General features: G+C 43.6%; 1 pseudogene; it reads right to left on the bottom strand.

The window, feature by feature from the left end:
- LOC139025686 (G-protein coupled receptor 4-like) overlaps positions 1-711 on the bottom strand; it is an 8,720-nt pseudogene extending 8,009 nt beyond the window's left edge.
- Between the last annotated feature and the right edge of the window lie 6,769 nt (positions 712-7,480).

Raw genomic sequence — 7,480 nt, 5'->3', positions numbered from 1 at the left:
ATAAAGGAGAGCCGCACACTCTAGGAGCTTAGGAGCCCTATTTAGGCGAGGTGCTGGCTAGCGGAGTAGAAAACTTAAAAATAAAGGAGAGCCGCACACTTTAGGAGCTCAGAAGCAAAAATATTTAATTAATTTACCAACGTTTCGTTGCCTGTCGAAACGTTGGTAAATTAAATATTTTTGCATCTGAGCTCCTAGAGCAGGGGTGTCAAACTCATTCCATGGAGGGCCTAGTGTCTGCTGGTTTTAGTTTTTTCCTTTCGTTAAGACCTAGACAACCAGGTGATGGAGTCCCTTACTAATTAGTGACCTGAATTCATCAATCAAGTACAAGGGTGGAGCGAAAACCCACAGACACTCGGCCCTCCGTGGAATGAGTTTAACAGCTGTGTCCTAGAGTGTGCGGCTCTCCTTTATTTTTAAGTGTTCTACTCCGCTAGCCAGCACCTCGCCTAAATAGGTGTGCATTTCTTTTTCTTCTACATCATGCTACTACACCTATGGCCAGGTTGAAGATTTTGACTCAAAAGTAGAAGATGAATCCGTAAGGGGCCACAGAGCAGACGTGGAATTGGTACCAAGGAGGCGGGGTCCAAGGTTCGCGGCTAAGGGTCGACGTTGAGTTTAGGGAGAGGTCATTGGAGGTCATCCCCGTGGAGTTAGCCATCATCGCCATGGAAGGTGTGGTCAAAGTGGAGAAGAGATTTGGTTCTAAACAGAGGGAAAAGGGAACAATTGACATGAGTTATAAATGTATAATTGTATATAATATATACTGTATAGCTGTATATAATCGTAGTGTATATCATTGTATCTGTATTGTGTATGACAGAGTTGAGGACAATAGACTTTGACATGCTGCCTGCTATCATCAAGCTATTATATTCCACTACATTAACTTTTGCATGTTGTCATAAAAGTGTTTTATATGATTTACGCATCTGTTCAGTTTATTGTATGAATGGATTTTCATACCAAAAGAAATTGGCACAAAAATCACTCCATATTGTTGGCTGACGTCAAAAAATCACTTTATAATATAATTGAATTGCGCTTGCTGCACCTATTAAAATTGATGCTTAAAAATCCGTTATCATAATGCATTACTCGTTCAAATCGAATAGATAGCCACTTACATTTCTTCTGAGCAATATTACGACTTATAAAATTGACAAATTGCTATCAAATACAGTAAAAAAATGATCTTTCAATTACATCAAAATCTCACCTACCTCAACAGAGATGATACGTCCTCTACTGGTCCTCCTACTGGTCCTCCTCCACTGTCCTTCAGTCCTAATCCCTCAGTAGAACAAACTATTTCATTGGTCCTCCTCCACTGTCCTTCAGTCTCAATCCCTCAGTAGAACAAACTATTTCACTGGTCCTCCTCCACTCTTCTCCTTCAGTCTCAGTCCCTCAATAGAACAAACTATTTCACTAGTCCTCCTTCAGTCTCAGTTCCTCAGTAGAACAAACTATTTCACTGGTCCTCCTCCACTCTTCTCCTTCAGTCTCAGTCTCTCAGTAGAACAAACTATTTCACTGGTCCTCCTCCTCTTCTCCTTCAGTCTCAGTCCCTCAGTAGAACAAACTATTTCACTAGTCCTCCTTCAGTCTCAGTCCCTCAGTAGAACAAACAATTTCAGTGAGTGTGTGTTTTCCGTTTCCAATCTATATGTCTAGTCAACCCTGGACTCAATAACTGTTGATTACAAACTATCGAATCGAGCACGCCAACTGACTCCCAGTAGCAAAGCCACAGCTCTTCACTATCCTCCGTAGCAAAGCTCTCTATCTCTCTGTTGGCCCCCAGAAGCCCAGCTGTATGCCAAACCGGGCCCTTACTCCATATAGCAYCGTTTCACAGGGGCCAATGCTTAATAAAGACAGTCTCCTGGGAGAGAGAGAGGTAGGGAGGGAGAGAGAGACAGTAGGAGGATGACACTTATGGATACGACCAATCTGGGGAACCTCGACAACCTAAACATTAYGGCCTCTCTTTGGCGCAGCCGCAACGGAAGGTCGTGATTGGTTGATGGTACTGAACAGGGTGGGCGGTGCCTATGAAAGRGGTAACGTGATTATGTTTCGGGAAATGACTCCAAWGATAGGGGTGGGGTGTAGAGTTGGATAGATGTAATGAACAACATGGTATCCATATACTAAGCCTGCGTCCRAAATGGCACCCTATTCCCTATATWGGGCCATATGGCTCTGGTCAAAACTAGTGGACTATATAGTGAGTAGGGACGCATCTTGGCTGTCTTACAATGTAATRTGTTCTCTCTCTGATGCAACTTAGAGGGCCAAGTAAACTAGGCCCTCCACACTGTCAACAGGTGATGCAAGTCAACAGTAGCACCAGAGACATGAGAAATACAATGCAAGATCTTGCAGATAAGGCTCAGGTTGTCTTGTAGGGTAGACTCAGGTTAGCAGAAGAATGATGCCTTTAGGGCATTTAGTTCTCAACAAGTCAACAGACACAAAACCACACACACACACACACACACACACACTAAGCCTATATAAAAGTAAGAGAAGCTTAGGCCTAACTCAGAGAGATAGAGATATGCGTGGATGCTATGACACCGACATGCATTTATTTATTTATTTTATTTAACTTTATTTACCAGGTAGGCAAATTGAGAACACGTTCTCATTTACAATTGCGACCTGGCAAGATAAAGCAAAGCAGTTCGACACACTACAACAACACATAGTTACACATGGAGTAAAACAAACATATAGTCAATGATACAGTGAAAAAAAAATAAGTCTTATATCAATGTGAGGCAAGTGAGGTGAGATAAGGGAGGTGAAGGCAAACAAATATATTGTATAAATAAATAAAAATATAAAAAGGCATGGTGGCGAAGTAAATACAACACAGCAAGTAAAATAAAAACTAAAAACACTGGAATGGTTGGGTTTGCAGTGGAAGAAAGCGCAAAGTAGAAATAATGGGTGCAAAGGAGCAAAATAAATAAATAAATACAGTAGGTAAAGAGGTAGTTGTTTGGGCTAAATTATAGATGGGCTATGTACAGGTGCAGTAATCTATGAGCTGGCTCTGACAGCTGGTGCTTAAAGCTAGTGAGGGAGATAAGTGTTCCAGTTTCAGAGATTTTTGTATTCGTTCCAGTCATTGGCAGCAGAGAACTGGAAGGAGAGGCGGCCAAAGGAAGAATTGGTTTTGGGGGTGACCAGAGAGATAAACCTGCTGGAGCGCGTGCTACAGGTAGGTGTTGCTATGGTGACCAGCGAGCTGAGATAAGGGGGGACTTTACCTAGCAGGGTCTTGTAGACTGACCTGGACCAGTGGGTTTGGCGACGAGTATGGAAGCGAGGGCCAGCCAACGAGAGTGGTACAGGTCGCAGTGGTGGGTAGTATATGGGGCTTTGGTGACAAAACGGATGGCACTGTGATAGACTGCATCCAATTTATTGAGTAGGGTTTTGGAGGCTATTTTTGTAAATGACATCACTGAAGTCGAGATTGGTAGGATGGTCAGTTTTACAAGGGTATGTTTGGCAGCATGAGTGAAGGATGCTTTGTTGCGGAATAGGAAGCCAATTCTAGATTTAACTTTGGATTGGAGATTTTGATGTGACTCTGGAAGGAGAGTTTACAGTCTAACCAGACACCTAGGTATTTGTAGTTGTCCACATATTCTAAGTCAGAGCCGTCCAGAGTAGTGATGTTGGACAGGCGGGCAGGTGCAGGCAGCATCGGTTGAACGAGCATGCATTTAGTTTTACTTGTATTTAAGAGCAATTGGAGGCACGGAGGAGAGTTGTAATGGCATTGAACGCTCGCCTGGAGGGTTGTTCACAAGTGTCAAAAGAAGGGCCAGAAAGTAATACAGAATAGTGTCGTCTGCGTAGAGGTGGATCAGAGAATCACAGCAGCAAGAGCGACATCATTGATGTATACAGAGAAGAGAGTCGGTCAAGAATTGAACCCTGTGGCACCCCCATGGAGACTGCCAGAGGCCGGACAACAGACCCCTCGTCGATTTGACACACTGAACTCGATCAGAGAAGTAGTTGGTGAACCAGGCGAGGCAATCATTAGAGAAACCAAGGCTGTCGAGTCTGCCGATGAGGATGTGGTGATTGACAGAGTCAAAAGCCTTGGCCAGGTCAATGAATACGGCTGCACAGTATGTTTCCTATCGATGGCGGTTAAGATATCGTTATAGACTGTGAGCGTGGCTGAGGTGCACCCATGACAGCTCTGAAACCCAGATTGCATAGCGGGAGAAGGTATGGTGGGATTCGAAATGGTCGGTAATCTGTTTGTTGACTTGGCTTTCGAAGACCTTAGAAAGGCAGGGTAGGATAGATATAGGTCTGTAGCTTGTAGGGTCAAGAGTGTCCCCCCTTTGAAGAGGGGGATAACGCAGCTTCTTTCAATCTTTGGAATCTCAGACGACACGAAAGAGAGGTTGAAAAGGCTAGTAATAGGGGTGGCAACAATTTTAGCAGATAGTTTTAGAAAGAAAGGGTCGCAGATTATCTAGCCCGGCTGATTTGTAAGGGTCCAGATTTTGCAGCTCTTTAGAACATAAGCTGACTGTAATTTGGGAGAAAGAGAAAATGGGGAAGGCTTGGGCGAGTAGCAGAGGGAGGGCAGTGCTGTTGTCCGGGGTAGGGGTAGCCAGGTGGAAAGCATGGCCAGCCGTAGAAAAATGCTTATTGAAATTCTCAATTTAGTGGATTTTGTCGGTGGTGACAGTGTTTCCTATCTTCAGAGCAGTTGGAAGCTGGGAGGAGGTGTTCTTATTCTCATGGACTTTACAGTGTCCCAGAACTTTTTTGAATTTGGTGTTGCAGAAGCAAATTTCTGCTTGAAAAAGCTAGCCTTGGCTTTTCTAACTGCCTGTGTATACTGGTTTCTAGCTTCCCTGAAAAGTTGCATATCACGGGGGCTGTTCGATGCTAATGCAGAACGCCATAGGATGTTTTTCTTGTTGGTTAAGGGCAAGTCAGGTCAGGAGAGAACCAAGGGCTATATCTGTTCCTGGTTCTAAATTTCTTGAATGGGCATGCTTATTCAAGATGGTGAGGAAGGCATTTAAAAAAAATGTCCAGGCATCCTCTACTGACGGGATGAGATCAATATCCTTCAGGATACCTCGGCCAGGTCGATTAGAAAGGCCTGCTCGCTGAAGTGTTTCAGGGAGCGTTTGACAGTGATGAGTGGAGGTCGTTTGACCGCTCCCATTACCGGATGCAGGCAATGAGGCAGTGATCGCTGAGATCTTGGTTGAAAACAGCAGAGGTGTATTTGGAGGCAAGTTTGTTAGGATGATATCTATGAGGGTACCGTGTTTACGGATTGGGGTGGGTACCTGGTAGGTTCATTGATAATTTGTGTGAGATTGAGGGCATCAAGCTTAGATTGTAGATGCATACAGTCTTCCTCACCTCAAGTTGACCTACGTAGCTAAAGCTTAATAATCCACACCATAGCAAACCTTCACAAACGTTCTAAACTTTATTAGGGTAATATCAAAAGTAAGACAACCCATTGTTTTATAGAAGAAAAGGAGATGAGCAAATGTAAACCAGGGAAAAACCTACTACCCTACCCTGTGCCAAATAAAAAATATTTGTAAAAATATTTTTTTTAAATTTAACGTTTGACAACCCTCCCCTATTTTGGACCACCCCGAGTACATTTTGATCTGTCCCTTATCAGTTGCATATAACAGGCAGCTACATTTCACATGATGTTTACTCACCGTTTTATCATCTGGAATAGGGCATGTCATGTACTGTGAAGTGTGTGGCCTGAATGGGTTATTGTGTATTGATCCATTGACTTTATACAGTCACAGACCATGGCTACATATTGATTCTCAGTTATCTTAATAATATATATACATGGCCTTCGGAAAGTATTCAGACCCCTTGACTTTTTCACATTTTGTTAACTTACATCCTTATTCTAAAATGATTAAAAAAAAATAATCCTCGCAGTCTACACACAATAACCCATAATGAAAGCAAAAACAGGTTTTTAGAAATGTTTGCAAATGTTTTAAAATAAAAAACCTTATTTTACACCTTATTTACATAAGTATTCAGACCCTTTGCTATGAGACTCGAAATTGAGCTCAGGTGCATCCTTATTCCATTGATCATCCTTGAGATGTTTCTACAATTTGATTGGAGTCCACCTGTGGTAAAATCAATTGATTGGACAGGATTTGGAAAGGCACACACCTGTCTATATAAGGTTCCACAGTTGACAGTGCATGTCAGAGGAAAAACCAAGCCATGAGGTCAAAGGAATTGTCCGTAGAGCTCAGAGACAGGATTGTGGCGAAGCACAGATCAAAACATTTCTGCAGCACTGAAGATCCCCAAGAACATAGTCGGCTCCATCATTCTTAAATGGAAGAAGTTTGGAACCACCAAGACACTTCCTAGAGCTGGCCGCCCGGCCAAACTGAGCAATCGTGGCGGCAGGTAGCCTAGTGGTTAGAGAGTTGGGCCAGTAACCGAAAGGTTGCTGGATCAAATCGCCAAGCTGACAAGGTAAAAATCTGGCGTTCTGCCCCTGAACAAGGCAGTTAACCCACTGTTCCCCGGTAGGCCGTCATTGTAAATAAGAATTTGTTCTTAACTGTCTTGCCTAGTTAAATAAAGGTTACATTTTTTTTAATATTTTTTTTTTAATCTGGGGAGAAGGGCCTTGGTCAGGGACATGACCAAGAACCCGATGGCCACTTTGACAGAGCTCTAGTGTTCCTCTGTGGAGATGGGAGAACCTTCCAGAAGGACAACCATCTCTGCAGCACTCAACCAATCAGGCATTTATGGTATAGTGGCAAGATGGAAGCCAGTCTGCAGTAAAAGGCACATGATAGCCCACTTGGAGTTTGCCAAAAGGCACCTAAAGACTCTCAGACCCTGACAAACAAGATTCTTTGGTCTAATGAAACCAAGACTGAACTCTTTGGGCTTAATGCCAAGTGTCACGTCTGGAGGAAACCTGGCACCATCKTTACGGTGAAGCCTGGTGGTGGAAGCATAATGCTGTGGGGGTGTTTTCAGCGGCAGGGACTGGGAGACTAGTCAGGATCAAGCGAAAGATGAACAGAGCAAAGTTAAGAGAGATCCTTGATGAACCTGCTCCAGAATGCTCAGGACCTCAGACTGGGGCGAAGGTTCACCTTCTAACATGACAATGACCCTAAGCACACAGCCAAGACAACGCAGGAGTGGCTTCGGGACAAGTCTCAAAGTGCGCCCAGCCAGAGCCCGGACTTGAACACGATCGAACATCTCTGGAGAGACCTGAAAATAGCTGTGCAGCAACGCTCCCTATCCAACCTGACAGAACTTGAGATAATCTGCAGAGAAGAAATGGAGAAACTCTCCAAATACAGATGTGCCACAACTCTTTAGCATCATACCCAAGAAGACTGAGGGCTGTAATTTCTGCCAAAGGTGCTTCAACAAA

The sequence above is a fragment of the Salvelinus sp. IW2-2015 genome, unplaced genomic scaffold, assembly GCF_002910315.2.
Source record: "Salvelinus sp. IW2-2015 unplaced genomic scaffold, ASM291031v2 Un_scaffold3069, whole genome shotgun sequence".
NCBI classification, from domain to species: Eukaryota; Metazoa; Chordata; class Actinopteri; order Salmoniformes; family Salmonidae; genus Salvelinus; species Salvelinus sp. IW2-2015.
The sequence above is the reverse complement of the archived record's forward strand: the minus strand, read 5'-3'. Positions and strand labels throughout refer to the sequence as shown.